Source organism: Triturus cristatus, chromosome 3_2 (assembly GCF_964204655.1).
Source record: "Triturus cristatus chromosome 3_2, aTriCri1.1, whole genome shotgun sequence".
NCBI classification, from domain to species: Eukaryota; Metazoa; Chordata; class Amphibia; order Caudata; family Salamandridae; genus Triturus; species Triturus cristatus.
Genome location: NC_140584.1, coordinates 330,348,546 through 330,366,875, shown reverse-complemented (window position 1 = coordinate 330,366,875; position 18,330 = coordinate 330,348,546). Strand labels below are relative to the sequence as shown.

Genomic DNA, 18,330 nt, shown 5'->3' with positions numbered 1-18,330 from the left:
TTTGAAAAACAAATTTACAACATTATACAAAGGCAGAGTGGAAGAAATTCAAGGTGGTTTCCGTAATTCATCTAGTACAGAAACAATGGTATTAGCGAAGACGCACAAAGGGATAAATACTTGGTTAGAGGAAGCCATAAAAGATCTCTTTTAATAGCTAGAGAAATAGGAGTCAGTATGGACTAACAACATGAGATGATGATTCTTGAACTCTGTGGGATCTTTATTGTCTTTAGGACTCAAACAAATCATGGCAATCTGAAAAGAGCCTTGAGAAACTCCTTTAGGAGCAAAAAAGTTAAGTAAGAGGTTAGGAAGGAGAAGTTTTGCGAAATGGCAATAAAATTCAGGGCCTCATTTATGAAAAGTGACGCATCGCTGCGTAACTTTTCATTGCGCCCTCCTTGCGGCATGCTGGATGCGTCATATTTACAGTATGACGCATTATGTCACAAGGAGTTACAGATACGTCAGTATTTCTGACACATTTGTAGGTGCAAAAATGACGCATTGCTGGAGTGTGTCACAAAAGTGACGCAACACCATCAATGGGTCATTTCACATTGGCAAGTCCCATTTCAAATGTGTCTGCATCAGTCTTACGCCTGCTGTGAGGCAGGCGTAAGATATTGACACATTTGCATGCTAGAAGTGACGCAGTGACATCTCATAGATTTCACTGTGTCACTTCTACGAGGTTTTCTTGAGTCAGAACGCCCACCCTGCATACATTATACCTGGAGCAGGTATAATGTGGTGCAGGGATTTACAAAGTGACGCATCTACCTAGATGCATCACTTTGTAAATATGACGCAACATAGTGCATTTTTTACCCTGCTGGTGCGTCACCAAACGTGACCCACCAGCGGCGCTAAAGTGACGCAAGGGCTCATAGATACGCCCCTCGATAGGGAAGCCATCAGGGTCAGGAGCTTTTCCTCTGCATAGGACAGAGACTGCATGCAATATGCCTGAGAGTGAAATATCAGTCCCTAGTAGATCAAAATCAATATGATGAGAGGAATGAGAGGTAATTGATTGAAAATATTTAGTAAAATCTGATTTTAATGGCTGTGATTCTGGAGAATACAAATTAGTATAAAAAGTAACAAATTCATGCAAAATGTCCTTATCCTTAGAGTAGTCTCTGCACTATTTCGTAAGGATTCAAATGTGTTACAATCTTTCCTAAAGTTTAAATAGTTGGCAGGCACTTTCCCCATTTTATGTTGACCACCATAATAACGTGCTCTGCTTTTCAGCAAGAAATTGGAAGCAGCGTTTGTAGTCAATCTATTAAAATTAATTTTGGCTTCAAAGAGGTATTTTAGAGAAGTACTGTTTGTTTGAATGTTAATAGGCATGCTCTAGTTTTTTGATTACCAGACCAATTTAAGTAATTGTCTGATTAGGATTGCATATATTTTTTCTTATGCGAGACAAACTGTATTACAAAGCCCCTTGCCGCTGCCTTAAAGGAATCCCAAACCATTGCAAAAGAAGAGTCAGGTGTGTTGTTAATAGTAAAAAATTCAGATGCGAATGATTCAAATTGAGAAGTGAATTTGGTATCCAAAATAAGTGGGTTATTAAACCAGCATCTACCTGCATGTGGGGTAAAATAATAAGATCAAGGTCTGCACATACTGGTGCAAGATCAGATACGAGTATAGATCCTATGTCAGATTGAAGGACACTTTGAGCCAAGGATTTACTAAGGAAAAGATCTATGCGAGATTGTGAATAAGGTGAGTTCGGATAAAAGGTGTATTCCTGGGTAACCAGGTGACATAATCTCCAACTAGTGATTTTTCATTGAATGGCAAATCTCAATTGTGAGTACTTTTAGTATGAACACATTTTACTTTTGAATTCCTATCTAATACAGACTCATGAATTCTATTGCAATCAACACCAAATATAATATAATCATTGTCACACATTGTTAACTTTATATTTTTGTCCAAAATGTATTATCAACAGTAACTGGATCATAGACATTACAAATTGTTAAAGGTATATTATCAACCAAGAGTTTAACAACAATCCAACGTCCTTCAGAATCAGACTTCTGGGTGACAACAGTAACGTGAAGTTTCTTATGACAAAGGATAATTACACCGGTCTTTTTCACCTTGGCAGGTGAAGCAAACAGATCACCTACCCAGCATCCTTTTAATTTGGCAACTTCTATTTCCAAAAGGTGAGTTTCTTGTAGTAAGGCAACATCTGTTTTTAGTCTGGCTAGATGGGATAATATCCGCTGCCTTTTAATTGGGTACTTAACCCTTTAATATTCCATGTGGTAACCCGGAATGAGGTACTAAAATAGTAGTGTGTACAATTAATACGTCTACAGAATCAAATTTAAGACCACTCTTTTAACACAGGCACGGCCATCCTTCCAGCATATATACCAGCTATTGTCCACAGTGGAGCATGCTACAGAAGGGGATGCTCGTCTTAGTGGCACGACAGGGGCCTTCACTGAAAGGTGAAAACACAGACTTACAAAGGGGGGTCACGCAGAGAGAGGCAGAGAAGGAGGGCGTAGACAAAGCAGGTTTAGTGATGAGTGCTGAAGACACTAGAGGATTCTGAATAGGAGACAAGATTGTAAATTGCCGTTCACATTCTGGTGGCAAGAGTGGGCAGCAGACAGCATGCAGGGCGGAAATGAGAGCGCGAGCAGAGGAATTAGTGCATGCATCTGCTGTTAGTCTCGTGCTTTTAGGTGAGTGTGAGATATCTATTGAAAGATACCTAATAGCATCTAGATGAATGTGGATTGCAAGCATCCAGAGCTCATTATTGGTGCATCTCCTATACGTTTTCCCCCGCAGTGAACTCTTTTCTCCACCACAAAGCAAGGGAAAGACAGGCAGAGTAGTGTATTGTGCTTCTTACCTGTGCAGGAGCCAGAAGTGAGTCTGTCATAATCTGTAAAACGAGACAGTGAGACGCAGTTAGTTTCACAGACTTCCTATCACCCCGGTGGGAGAGGTTTTGGTGTTTTATCTTGGTCTCTACCCCCCGGAGATGTATCTCTGTTTAAAAGGTGATGGTCTAGAGCCCGAGACCTAGTTGTCTTAGTCCTGGTGCTTGAGTGGTCACCTCAGAAGGTGGTCGCTCAAGGTCACCCGGGAGATATACTCATGGTTGGAAAGATATGTTTGGATTGAAAAAAGCCCACTATTTAATTACCTCAGGGCTCAGCCAGAGAGGTCCAATAACATGGCCTTCTTCAGAGAGACCCAACCCACGTCCATCTACAGTGATGTCTGGCTACAGGGTGCTCTTGGAGAGGCCTACCGAAAGACCTCCTGCAGAGGCATCAAATCTTGGTTCTTCTTCAGAGCTAGGTAGCATCTGAGCCATGGTTCGGGGAATGATCCAACCCAGGCACCATCAGTGGAGAACAGTTGAACCCCAAAGCCAAAAATAGGATGTAAAGGAAAACACTGCCACTACTGAGATGCATGTGCTGCATTGCAGCGCTACACATCTGTGAATATACCAAAGAGGCAACGGATAGACTGGGCATGCAGAGCACACTGTAATGTTGCCTCTAAATGATTATTCCAAAGTAGGCAATGAAGTGATAGGAATAAAGTATTCCATCATGTAGTAGAAGCACTGTCTACAAGAAGGTGACAAGGGTGTGATAGTTGTTGACGTTCTGCTCTGTTCTCCACCTCGAGTATGATTTTCTTTTCCGAGAAGCCACAAAAAGTGACATGCACCTTCCTCACCCTACAAGAATGTCTGTGTATATATGTATATGCCTCTGTGTGCAGGTTGCCTGTCCTAGTGTTGTATGTGCGTACAAGTATGCTTGCATACTGAAATGAATGTCTGTAAGTCTGTGAGCATTGTCACCGCTAAGTATACATATCGACCTTGGTGCATAGGAGCCTATGGACCAGATGTATGAAACTTTTTTCAGCTTTTTTCGCAGAATCGGACTGTTTGCGACTGGAAAAAAGCATTTTTAAATGTACAAAGTCCTATTTGCGATTCAGTAAGCTATTACTGAATCGCAAATTGTGTTTGCGAGTCGGTATTAGGAAGGGTTGTGCTAAGGGCGTCCCTTCCTAATACCAAGTCGCAAGGGCATGTATGAATATTTTGTGACTGTATGTGTGACCGGAAGGAGGTTGCAAAACATTTATACTTTACCGACTCTGTGAAGGAGGTTGTAAACCATTCACAAATGGAAACGGTTCCCCAAGGGCCCTCTTCCCCTATGTGAATGTGGGCACCAACATTTTTTAAGAGCAGGCACTGCCTACTCTTAAACAAGCATTTGCAATGCAATAGGTCTCTCATTTACGTGAGTTTAAGCTACTGGCATTGTAAATGACAATACCTTTTATTTATGTTTCAAAAACCTATTGCATTGCAAATACTTCATCCGACCTAACAAGGTCTTCCCATAGAGGTAGAATGTTCTAACTTTGAAATGTGATCATTTATAGCAATTGTATACTGTATGTTTACCGGGGGCGGGGATGACAGGGGGGGATTTTTCTCCACTAGCTGTCAAAAGAACCACATGTTCTTATCAGGGACCCGTTGTACTCCTCAGAAGAGGGGGTGCCGGTGAGACGATGACGCAGCTGCTTCCAAGTATTTCGTGTTTTCACTCTGCAATCTGTCCAGGCTCTGCTCACAGCTGTGCATGGAAAACTTTAACCCAAATGGTTTCTGTTTTGGGAGAGACCTGGACAGCCACTGCCTTTGTGGAAAACCCAGCGACCCTTCCGCGGTCCATGGCATGCTGCCGAGTACCTTGGCCTGCGCCACACGTCACTTTAAGCGCCTATGGAGTTATGGCGGCCAGGGTCTAGAAAGAAGAGTCCCTCGCACACTGATAGTGGGCTGGCAGAGTTCGGCGGCATTCCCCGGTGTGCTGACGGCATGTTCCCGGGCACTCAGAATTCCCCCCGCAGAAGGCGGGTACGTAGCAGCCGTGGAGGGAGGCAGGAATTTTACCGGCTGGCAGAGGGTGATATGCAAGACGGTGCTTATCTAAACTCAGTCACACAGGGCAACCCAGGGACGACACGGGGGGCGACAGCAGTCTGCCACCAAACGAAACGGGTCTCATCAGACAATGTTTGGGCCAGCATTCTCCATTACCAAAGGCCGGTTACAGCTTTGGGAGAACGAGGGAAGTAGGCTGTTTCTACCCTTAGCACTCTTCACAACAATCAGGAACAAGCGGTATCTTCGAGGGAAGAAACGGGGCAGCTTTCTTCATCACCAGAGGCTGCCTACGCCTTCTTGCCTTCCTGCCGATTTAAATGCAGCTTGTTTCTACGCTCCGAGCGAGAAGGCACAGACTCACGAAGTAAAGGGGCCAGTAGCCATGTAAGGATACAAATGACAATATGGCCGTCATGAGGACAAACAAGCCTAAAACAAATCGGAAGGCAGCATTTAGGAACAACAAAGACACACGCCAATGGAAATGATGGGCGGAGAGTGGGCGGAGCTTTCACAGAGCTTCCATTCCATACTGAATGCTGCATGCCTCGCAAAGCGAGCACCGCCTGAGCGCTGCCCCATAGGCTCGAACTAAAAATTAAAAGTAAACTTTTCATTTTTCTTTTTTAAATGCATTTAGTTTTCCTTTAGGGAAAACAGGCTGCAGTTCAAAATTTTAAAAACTGCTTTATTTAAAAAGCAAACACAAGTGGATGATGGACGAAGCACTGAAAGTTTTCAGACACTCACCCCCAGTCACAGATCTGGGTTGAATCCATCATCGTTCTTTAGCTCACTTCGCCACCCCAGTTCAGATGCACCTATATAAAAATCAGTCTTAACCCTGTGCCTCATGGGAACAGTCCAGCCCGAACTGCCAAGCCATGCCTTCCCTGGACCGGAAACAAGCATCCTGGGACCGGTTTCGGGTTAACAGCCCTCATCAGCCAGGCTAGCTTGAATCCAGTGGCAAAGTGAGCAAGGGACCCACATCTGGGCTTACCCTGCCAACTTAGGGCAAACAAAGCAAACACAAGGAGATGATGGACGGAGCGCTGAAACTTTTCAGACACTCACCCTTAGTCACAGATCTGGGTTAAATTCATCATTGTTCTTTAGCTCACTTCGCCACCCCAGTTCAGACACAGCTATATGCAAATCAGTCTTGACCCTGTGCCTCATGGGAACAGTCCAGCCTGAACTGCAGAGCCATGCCTTCCCTGGATCGGAAACAAGCATCCTAGGACTGGTTTCAGGCTAACAGCCCTCATCAGAAAGGCTAGCTTGAATCCAGTGGCAAAGTGAGCAAGGGACCGACGTCTGGCCATATCCTGGTCTAAACTGGGGTGGCATGGTGAGCAAAAGAATGATGGATTCAACCCAGATCCCTTGACTGGGGGTGAATGTTTTGATTTGTTCTGCATTCTGTCCATCATTTGTGTTTCTTTTGCTTTCTCGCCCTAAGTGCGCCAGGTATGCCCAGACGTGGGTCCTGGGCTCACTGTGCCTCTGGATTTAAACTATCCTGGCTGATGAGGGATGAAACCCCAGAACCAGTCCTAGGATGCTTGTTTCTGGTCCAGGGAGGACCTGGCTTGGCAGTTCGGGCTGGACTGTTCCCATGAGGCACAGGGTCAAGACTGATTTCCATTTGGCCAGGTGTAAACTGGGGTGGCATGGTGAGAAAAAGAATGATGGATTCAACCCAGATCTCTTGCCTGGGGGTGAATGTTTTGATTTGTTCTGCATTCCGTCCATCAATTGTGTGTCTTTTTATTTAAAAAGCAGTCACAGACACAGTGGTCTGCTGACCCCAGCAGGCCATCATCCATGTGAGTGCAAGCCATTCCCAATAGGTCGCAAGTTGCGACCTGCCTCATGAATATTAATAAGGCAGGTCCCTTGCGACCCATTGGGAATCACAAAGAGTGTAAAACACACTGTTGCACATAGCTGTTTGCGATTTCCTAATGGTGAATTGCAAAAATTAGCTACTAGGAAATCACAAACGGAAGTCTATGTACATCTGGCCTTGTGCCTCTTGGTCTGGGCATGGTTACAAAATATGTCAATTTGCATATGTGCTTGTGGGCCTGCATGACCTTTGGGATATGGGCTTCGGTGCTTGTATGTTTGTGTGCATGAGTACTTGTATGTTTTTTGGCCTGCCTACATGGTACTTGTATATTTGATGTTTGTCTGTTGGTATGCGGGAACGAGGTCTATATTTTTTTTAGTCTTTGTGCAGAGATACCTAGAGGTATTTTGGTCTTTGGTGTATGGAATTCTCTTGATGTTATCCTTCTGTCTGACGATTTGTTCCTGCTCGGGTGTGTTGTGACTGTATGGGCATTGTGTAAGACTATTAGGGAATCTTTATGTATGCATTTTCTGCAGCCATGTTACTATGTGTTCTGTGTGCCTAAATGTATGGTTGTCTGTGTACATGGGCCTCCAGGTATGGTGACCGACATGCAGGAGTGCCTGTCTGCATGGTTTAATGGATATGGATGTCTATAGGGATACTGGTCAGTTCGAGTGCATGGATGCCTGCAGGTGTGTTGTTCTATTTGCATATGTGCGTGTATGTGGGACTGTATTTAGTGGTCGACGTGTGCATACACTAGACAAAAGCACACCTACTTGCTGTGCTCATGGGTGTTTCAGCCAAAGACCCTGCGGAGCCAGTCAGACCGTGCTGGGCCAGCCACAGTGAGTGTTGTATGTCAGACCAGAATCAGTCAACGAAGCACTAGTGCAGAGGGACAGGACACGCGGGCTGAGAGGCAGCCCCTGAGCGAAGCCCCATGACAAGCTAATTACCTGTAACTGAAATGGGTCCAATGCGTAGTGTTCCCGAGCCGGGACCGAGCTCATCTGCCCTCCTCAGAGACGTACACTGCAATAAACAAGAAACAAAATTAAAAATCAGAAGTGAAGCTTGGGAGAGTCACAGGTAAAATGAGTCAGTAGTCTGCAGAGAGACACACAAAACTGAATATATGACGTTACAATGCAAATAATTACAACTCATGCCTTTACAAAGCGGCTTTTACATCGCTACTACCATTACATCGCATGATTTTACAACGCATGCCATTACAACGCATTTTTTAAAACTACCATTACAACACGTACCATTACAACACATACCATTACAACGCATAATACTTTTAGGGTAACAGTCAGGTAAGTGTTGGATAGTGTAGGGGTAAAAATGACTATTCCTCCTCCAGTGAGTGCACCAGTGGGGTAAGTGTTGGATAGTGTAGGGGTAAAAATTACTATTCCTACTCCAGTGAGTGCAACAGTAGGGAAAGTGTTGGATAGAGAAGGGGTTAAAATTACTATTCCCATGTACCCCAAAATCCATACCCACCCTAAAACTAAACAAGCATTGGCATAGCCAATAGGTCTCGCCTTTGGGACCTTATAAGTGTTTAGCCATGCAACAGTTGCATAACTAAATACTTATAAGGTCCCAAAAGCGAGACCTATTGGCTATGGAAAGCGGCCGCGAAAGTGAAAGTGATCACGATCAAACATCAAAGCGGCCGTGCGTGAAAGTAAAAGCAATCGCGGTAAACCGTGGCGCGCGCGCCCGCGCACATGCACTGTAGCTCTAGGCTGGCCTGGTAGCACTTTTTGGAGCCCTCTCAATAAGTCTCGCCAGACCAGCGCATGCGCTGGGTCAGGCGAGACCTAAAAATCTCCATTACTTACCTTATAATGCGTCATAATGGCCTGCGTTGTAATGGTATGCGTTGTAATGGCATGTGTTTTAGTGAAATGCGTTGTAATGGCATGCGTTGTAAGGGCATGCGATGTAAAGGTAGTTGTGTTGTAACAGCTGCGTTGTAAAGGTAGAGTGTTGTAATGACTGCGTTGTAATGTTTGTTTCCCCACAAAACTGGTACAGCATTAGCAGCAGCTGTGCAATCTTTCCTTGCACTCATAATAGGGACAGTAAGGCAACGGCTGTGCATGTTACACACAAAGACACCAATGCATATATGCCTACACATGCACAATATGCAAGACAAATGATCTTTTTGCAACCTCAGCATTAAAATAACCCTGCTGCAGGGCGCAGCCAATCCTCAGATGATGCGCTCTTCTAACGACGGCAACATTTTGTAGAGAAAAAGACACATTCGGTAGGTTTTCTAGACAAATTAAGTTCCACATTTCGAAAGCTAATCAAGGATGCCAGTATAACAACTCTTCTCTAAATTATAAATTTAACAAAATCTGTGTCAGGCCGTAAAGTCCTTTGTAGAATTCCCATCAACCCTCTATGCAGAACACTGGCAGACAGGAGTAAGAAAATTGACGATGAACGGTGACGTAGTAGGGTAATTCTGATTGGCCAAAAAGTAGTTAATTCTGAGAAGAACTCTCTCTCAAACTGGGTCCTGGAGGGACAGCCCAGATAGCACCCCTAAGTGATTGCAAAGAAATAAGCACTGGCAAAGTGCTGTGGCGGCTGACATCTATGGGGAGTTGGGAGGCAGCGCATGCGCACTAATATATATATATATTTTTTTAACTTACCTGAACCGACGTCCTCTGCCCCGGACCTCTTCTGAACCGGACCTCTTCTGAACCAGATGCTGCAGTGCAGGCAACAATCCTGGCGCTGCTCTCATGCTGTGAGAGCAGCGCATGGATTGAAAGTAGCGGCCTCACTTGGGCTCTCCAGCGCCCTGGAGGCCTGCACTTACTCTAAGCCAGCTGTCTTAAGACAGCTGGGCTACAGGTTTCAAAGTGCACATGTCTGGCTGGCCGTCGCAAGACGACCGGCCAAAGGGACATGCGCACTTTGAAAACTGCACAGACAGCCCACTCTCTTCCCTGCTTCTGTCATTCAGCAGCGGGCCCCACCCCCATCCTGAGGTGCGGTTCAGGACGGGAGGGTGAAAAATAGAATGATAATGTATAACTGTTTTATTTTTCACCTTTGGGGGTAACTTAAGTGGGGTGACAGTCCTCCGCTCCAATGGAGGAGCCGCCCCTGGCAAAGAGAATGGGTCTTGCGTATTGACTTTGATAATGCATTTTTAGCCATACTGTACATCACAGACAACAGGGGGTGGGGGTGGGGTGATGTGGAAGCACATGGACAATGAATGGAGGAGCAAATGGACAGCAGACAGTGGGCGGGTGGGGATGGGGAAGCACACAGACAACGGAAAGGGGTATGGAAGCGTGAACAACAATAGAAGGTGAAGAGGGAGGAAGAAAAAACAACTGAGAGAGGGAGGGGAAGGGAAGAAACACATGGACGAGAAAAAGGAGCACAAAGTACATGAAGGAGACAGAAAACACACGTAGGTGTCATAGAATGCTTAAGCAAAAAGAAATACGTAGCACCTGAAAAGGCGGCAGTGGAAGGACATAAATAATAAGTCCATGTCTCAGGGCAGGGACAATGCACCATAAGCCAATGAAAGATGATGAATAAGAAGCAAGCAAATAATAAATAAACCCAAACAACAATATGTCCCTAAACAGACAGTTCATGCTTTGCCTTGGGTTAGACCTAATGAAGCGACTAATTCTGTTGATATTGGTGGATAGCAGGTAAACTGGCACACTACAGATTGGGAATTCAATGGGTTTCTAATCCTTAGAAAACGAGCACGTAGATGGAATCATGGTCGAGCAAGTGATGGATTCGGCATGCTGTAGCTTGTACCCTGCAAGGTACTACTATTACAACAGAGAGTAGTTTTGTAATGGCTAACAACTATTCACTTGAATAGATAATTTGCAGTACGGATCTGCCTCTTGGTAGGAAGAAACATGCTGAGCTCACTGTTGAATTAAGGAAGCTTGTGGGAAAACTGAAGGAACGGTCCTTTACACGTGTAATAATTGTAGTGGACGATTTAAACTAAAGTTTCTTTGAGTTTGACTCTGATGACTCCTGCTCAGACATGTAACTCTCTATGGAATATTCACATTGACTTATTTTGCTACTAACATTAAGACGGCATGGGGTCAGTACCTTAGGCAAAAATGCTTTGCAATGCAATTTATCAAACCAAAGGCCACTACCCAAATGATTCTCCCGCTGTGCCGACTCATGAAGCAGCCTCGTGTAGCAGCCCTTCGTAGAAACAATACTCTTGAATACTTATCCAATTCTGGGTAGTCTTTCCAGTCAATTGATTCACTTGAAGTTGTTTATCAGCACAATAGTCATCACTCGCCTCTGGTAACATTAAGGGTACAATAGGCGTATCACAGACTAGGATTGCCCAAGGTAACTACGTCCCTTAGGGTGCACAGCAACACATCTCTTGGAATATGAGTGTATCAAGAAGTCCTGATTAATGGATATGGGAGATTTCCCAGATAAGTCACGAAAGTATAGGGAAATTTCAAGTGCAAAGTGAGAAGAAAGCTATTTAAGGACGTTAGTCACATTCTTGCACCTCTGCACTTGATGCATTACTGGTCCTGAGCCATTGCCTACACACATTAGCACAGAAGAGTTTTAGGAATGTAAGAAACTTTGAGCATGGTACACTGCAGAATTAAAAAAAAAAGTAAAGTAAATATATATTAACAAGAATTGTTAGAGCACTGACAAAAGACTCAACTAATGTACACCCAAGAGTTCATTTAGAAACTAGTAATCTAGACTACAGAAAGACTAATGGTGCAGCAAAGCATGGTTACAATCGAGAAATGTGGTCCAAAACGTGGGAAACTATCAGAGAGAAAGGGCACTTAGTAAATATAGGTTTGTGTACACCTAGACAACCACTGGACGTATGTATTACTTCATTAAAGTGGCAGAATCATATTACATCTTTATATGACGGGGGATAGATATGACTCTATATAACTAATGATAGATGGGAATCCCCTTGATTTATAAAGCTGATTGAAAAATTGATAAAGGAACAGAAACTGTTGGAGCCCAAGGGCCCAATGGTGTTTTCATTGTGGTCCTTAAATTAAATCCTACATTTTGGTCCTCTTAACCGCTTCCATTTTTCGGACTCTTATAGAAAGAGGGTTATTGGCCTCTATTTGCAATGGAGTTTTTTTGGTACCCAGGAGAAAAAAAAAGAGACAAATCTCCCTGGCAACTATCAGTTAATAGCGCTCCTAGACACCAAGATTATACTCTTTTTAGAGACATATTACATTTATTGTTGAAGTAGTCAGTTAATAGTCGATTACTACCATAAACCCAAAGAGGCTTCAGAAAGAACTTTAGCATCTTGGAAAATCTGAAAGCCCTTCAACTACTGGCGTTTCATGCTTTATTCACCAAAGGTCGAGGGCTGTACTATTATTATGTTGTCTTTAGTAGAGCTCTTAATTGGGTGGACACTGGACAGATCAACACTATTGCGGAAATTAGTAGAACATAACATCTGTGCAGGGTTACTGAAACTGACACGAGAGTCACTAGAGAAGACTTGGGTGCAGATTCAAGCAAATGTCAACACCACTTTAACCCTGAAAATTCCCATCCCATCAGGATTAAAACAGGGCTGTTTTTTGCACCCATACTGTTTAACACTTAGGGAACTGACATGAACATGCATTTACAAGAGACCAGATGGTTTCCATCTAAAATGCGAGGAAGGGGCCCAAAATCATCCCTAGCCTATCCTGAAGGATCAGACACCCATATGATTCCATCACTGTGAGAAAGTGGATCATTAGCTGATGTGGATGGTAGTTCCTTTCAAGAAATAACAGCACTATTCCTTATTAGATCTAGTTAGATCTCAATAATTTAGACCCAAGCTCAACCCTTGGTAGCTGTAGCACAGAGCAGACAGGCTCGACTATAAATGTATAAAGCTTTCATGAGAACCAAAATAGTTAAAAAGTAGAAAAGACAACACAATAAAAATCCCACTCCAATATATAAAGGAAAAAAGGAGCAAATGAACAAACTGACAGCTAAACAACAAAGAACAGATATAGGTAACCAAAGGTATGATTTTTCAAAGTTTTAGATATTTCCAGCACCAAAAAGCGCTAACTACAAGTATCTGATTGCACGAGACTAGGTCAAAGCCCCAATAGTTAAGGTCAACAAAGATGCAGGAGTTGGATATAGAGAGCAGGTTTGGGCTGGAGGAAAGTTTTACCTTCTGACTTAGTCTCTAGAATGTTAATCGAAAATCCTCAGTGGGGCAAGGCAGCAGGCCTTGGTCAAAATGGGTTCCACAAGGTCAGATAGCAGTCAGACAAAGTCATGGTGAAGCCATTGAATTTGACGGCAGAGCTCTGAGAGGGAAAAATTTGAAATTCACACCCAAGGAAGGCCCTCGCTGACTGGATAATTTTGGGCTCCTTTAGGTGGTGAAGATTTCTACCTTTGGACGTCAAACCATTTTGGAAGTCAGGATCCTTTCAGAGGGGCAAACTGGTGTGCTGAGTCTGTCCGGTAGTACAAAGTCGGTGGCTGCGGCTTGGTGGCGGTCCAGTTGTAGCCTCTGGTTATTTTGACAAAAAGCCTTTAAAATGTTTCTAAATTCCAGCCTTTCAGGCTAGACAGGAGGAGCACAATCAACACTTATCTATGGGCCCCAGAAACTTCGGAATACCACTTGGGGGTCAGGACTCACTCCGGGGGAAGCCACCGGAAGGGTCTGGGACAAGTCCAGTTGGAACCGGTCAACTTGGCTATTCAGAAAGGTGGGCTGCTTGTAGCTTTTGTGTCCCTGTAGCTTGACAGGAGGCTAGCTAATTAGCCCTTGGAGCCCCCTGTTTTTGTTCTGGGTTCAAGTGGGAGCAGGTCCAGCCCATGGGTTTCTCTTCACAGATTACATTAGGTGCAGTTCTCTTTCTGAAGTCCAAAGGGTTTAGAAGGTGCAGTCTGTAGTATCCTACTCATGTTCTTGTTATGCCTTTTACATCCCCTGCTCAGCCAGTGTGTTTGTGTGTGTGCTGTAAGGAATGTTGGAGTGATGATGCGATTGGAATGTTGGGTGCCTGAGAGGTTGGAAGTGACATTGAGAATGGGCTGAGCAGCATGCAGGCTGCTCCTGGTGGGGCTGCTCTACAGAGCTTTACTACCTGCTCTACAGAACGTAACTACCTGCTGTTCTGGAACTATCTACATGTAACTATGAATGAATGAATGAATGAAACGGAACTTGTAACGCGCAGACTTAGCCCAATGGGCGTCAAGGCGCCTAGCATAAAAGCTGACTGGAAGACCACATGAGAACTTATTGGTATGCCTTTATAAAAAACCAAGTTTTTAACGCTTTCCTAAATAAGGCCAAAGAGGGAAGCGCTTTAATCTCTAGAGGAAGGCCATTCCAGAGTAGAGGCGCAACGGTGGAGAAGGCTCTGCTCCCCCATCTGGATTTTTTAGAGCGGGGGATCACAAGCTTGTTAGCGTCTGCAGAACGCAAAGTCCGGCCAGGAACATATCGAATAAGCAGAGACCCCAATGCATTTGAGGGGCCAGCCTGCAGGGCTCTGTATGTGAGACAGAGGAGCTTGAAAGAGATTCTGAATCTAATAGGGAGCCAATGCAGGTTCCTCCTGGCCGTCGTCGCAGAAGAGTCCCTGGGGAGTGCTAGGACAAATCTAGCGGCAGCGTTCTGTACTACCTGCAGGCGTTGTATCAAATAATTATTGGACTCCGCATAAAGTGCATTGCAGTAATCTAATCTCGTGCCCACGAGGGCCGTGACTGTCTGTTTTCGTGCCTGCGGGGACAGGTAATGAATAATGCGTTTTAGGACTTTAATGATTCCCCAGCAAGTAGCCACGGTTCTGTTGGTCTGGCTATTCATGGCAAGTGAGGTGTCAAAAATGACCCCGAGATTCCTAGCCGTGGAAGAAGGAATAGGACAAGTTCCTAAGGAAGGAGGCCACCATTCATTGGACCAGATGTTTTGCTCTTTATCTTCAATAAAGCTTCCTGAATTTCATCCTTCCTGCATGTACCTCATTACTACACAGTCTTTCTCCTGTCTTCCTCATGTCCAGCAGGGTTCTGATGAAGGTATCCAGCCACTTTTATGCCTGGTACTACCTTTTGGGTGGGGGAAGATCCCTATCTAATAGAGAAAATGTTCCCAGGGGCAGCTCTCCCCAATTTGGCAACATTTACTGGGGGTTTGGCCCTTAACAATCCCACAGTGCCCTGGTGTAGTATCCTGCATATACATTGTAAGGTGTTTTACCTCCCCTGCTCATCCAGTGCCTGTGCTTCTGACTCTTTGGAATGTTGGAGTCTGATGATGCCTCGGAATGTTGGGACTGAGAGAGGCAGAGTGACAGTTGGTCATGGGCTGAGCAGCTGACAGACAGCTCCTGGTGGGGCTCTTATGTACCACTTAACTACTTGATGTCCTGAACCTTACTACTTGTTATCTTCATGAAATAAATCTTCCTGAATTACAACCTACCTGCGTGGACCTCCTTACTACACCTGGTTTTCCAAAATCCAACATGCCAAAATCTTTGTTCCTTTGGTGAGAGCTCTCGGCATACCCTGAGGTGTGACTAGGGAAATAAGGAACTCTTCCTGTAAACCAGCTCTGGAACAGGCTCTCCCTCCCTCCTAGAATGGCATTGGTACCTCTCTAGCTACCTGGACAATGGCCGGGCACGCGTAGCTGTGTGCTGCATCTGCCTGTGATAAGGGAGATGCAGTTGATGGGTACATCCCCATACCATCCTTTCAGAATGAGGTCACACCTTCTCTCAGCCAAGGTCCTTTTGTTCCCCTTCCTGAGAGCAATTAACAACACCCAGCAGGCTGTGAGGTGACAGTTGGGAATTAACTTTGAAAAGGCTACTAGAGCTTTTAGGCAGGAAAACCCCAACTTTGCAAAAGTGGCGTTTTAAAATACTAATTTGAAACTGACTTGACCATCAGATTGGAATTAAAATTCCTATTCATTTGAGTCCTTGAGCCATGGTTCTACCTATCTTCAAAGTGAATTTCTATGGAAGAGCCAGCCTTGCTATAGTAAAAAATGACTTTGGAGATTTTTCATTGCCAGGACATGTAAAATGTTAGATCACGTGTCCTACTTTTTAAATACTATGCACTCTGCCCTATGCACATTGAGGCAAAAACAACAATTGATGGACAGAATGCAGAACAATGTCATACATTCACCCCAGTACAGAGATCTGGGCCTAAATCCATCGTTTTTATGCTCACCATGCCATTCCAGTTTGAACCCAGCCATATGCAAATCAGTCTTGACCCTGTGCCCCATGGGAACAGTCCAGCCCGAACTGCCAAGCCAGGTCCTCCCTGGACTGGAAACAAGCATCCTAGGACCGGTTTCGGGCTTTCAGCCCTCATCAGCCAGGATAGCTTGATTCCAGTGGCATGGAGAGCAAGGGACTCATGTCTAAGCATACCCTTCCCACTCGGGGTGACAAATGCAAAAACAACAATTGATGGACAGAATGCAGAACAATGTCATACATTCACCCCAGTACAGAGATCTGGGCCTAAATCCATAGTTTTTTTGCTCACCATGCCATTCCAGTTTGAACCCAGCCATATGCAAATCAGTCTTGACCCTGTGCCCCATGGGAACAGTCCAGCCCGAACTGCCAAGCCAGGTCCTCCCTGGACTGGAAACAAGCATCCTAGGTTCCATCATTTGTTTGTTGTAACGCTTTTCGCCCTAAGTGGGATGGGTATTCCCAGACGTGGGACCCGTGCTCACTACGCCACTGGAGTCAAGCTATCCTGGCTGATGACGGCTGATAGCCAGAAACCGGTCCTAGGATGCTTGATTCCGGTCCAGGGAAGACATGGCTTGGCAGTTCGGGCTGGACTGTTCCCATGAGGCACAGGGTCAAGACTGATTTGCATATGGCCATGTCTAAACTGGGGTGGTGTAGTGGGCAAAAGAACAATGGATTTAATCCAGATCTCTTGACTGGGGGAGAATGTCTGCATTGTCAGCATTCCGTCCATCATTTGTTTGTTGTAACGCTTTTTGCCCTAAGTGGGATGGGTATTCCCAGACGTGGGACCCGTGCTCACTACGCCACTGGAGTCAAGCTATCCTGGCTGATGACGGCTGATAGCCAGAAACCGGTCCTAGGATGCTTGATTCCAGTCCAGGGAAGACATGGCTTGGCAGTTCGGGCTGGACTGTTCCCATGAGGCACAGGGTCAAGACTGATTTGCATATGGCCATGTCTAAACTGGGGTGGTGTAGTGGGCAAAAGAACAATGGATTTAACCCAGATCTCTTGACTGGGGGAGAATGTCTGCATTGTCAGCATTCCGTCCATCATTTGTTTGTTGTAACGCTTTTCGCCCTAAGTGGGATGGGTATTCCCAGACGTGGGACCCGTGCTCACTACGCCACTGGAGTCAAGCTATCCTGGCTGATGACGGCTGATAGCCAGAAACCGGTCCTAGGATGCTTGATTCCGGTCCAGGGAAGACATGGCTTGGCAGTTCGGGCTGGACTATTCCCATGAGGCACAGGGTCAAGACTGATTTGCATATGGCCATGTCTAAACTGGGGTGGTGTAGTGGGCAAAAGAACAATGGATTTAACCCATATCTCTTGACTGGGGGAGAATGTCTGCATTGTCAGCATTCCGTCCATCATTTGTTTGTTGTAACGCTTTTCGCCCTAAGTGGGATGGGTATTCCCAGACGTGGGACCCGTGCTCACTACGCCACTGGAGTCAAGCTATCCTGGCTGATGACGGCTGATAGCCAGAAACCAGTCCTAGGATGCTTGATTCCGGTCCAGGGAAGACATGGCTTGGCAGTTCGGGCTGGACTGTTCCCATGAGGCACAGGGTCAGGACTGATTTGCATATGGCCATGTCTAAACTGGGGTGGTGTAGTGGGCAAAAGAACAATGGATTTAACCCAGATCTCTTGACTGGGGGAGAATGTCTGCATTGTCAGCATTCCGTCCATCATTTGTTTGTTGTAACGCTTTTCGCCCTAAGTGGGATGGGTATTCCCAGACGTGGGACCCGTGCTCACTATGCCACTGGAGTCAAGCTATCCTGGCTGATGACGGCTGATAGCCAGAAACCGGTCCTAGGATGCTTGATTCCGGTCCAGGGAAGACATGGCTTGGCAGTTCGGGCTGGACTGTTCCCATGAGGCACAGGGTCAAGACTGATTTGCATATGGCCATGTCTAAACTGGGGTGGTGTAGTGGGCAAAAGAACAATGGATTTAACCCAGATCTCTTGACTGGGGGAGAATGTCTGCATTGTCAGCATTCCGTCCATCATTTGTTTGTTGTAACGCTTTTCGCCCTAAGTGGGATGTGTATTCCCAGACGTGGGACCCGTGCTCACTATGCCACTGGAGTCAAGCTATCCTGGCTGATGACGGC

General features: G+C 45.3%; 1 pseudogene across 1 annotated transcript in view; it reads right to left on the bottom strand.

Annotated features, from left to right (window-relative positions):
* LOC146857295 (pancreatic secretory granule membrane major glycoprotein GP2-like) overlaps positions 1 to 18,330 on the bottom strand; it is a 233,415-nt pseudogene that overhangs the window by 22,490 nt on the left and 192,595 nt on the right. Inside the window, exons 8-9 of the transcript XR_014979886.1 lie at positions 7,814 to 7,889; positions 2,909 to 2,941 (exon numbers count right to left, since the gene is read on the bottom strand). The product of XR_014979886.1 is annotated as a pancreatic secretory granule membrane major glycoprotein GP2-like (transcript). The remainder of the gene's footprint in view (positions 1 to 2,908; positions 2,942 to 7,813; positions 7,890 to 18,330) is intronic.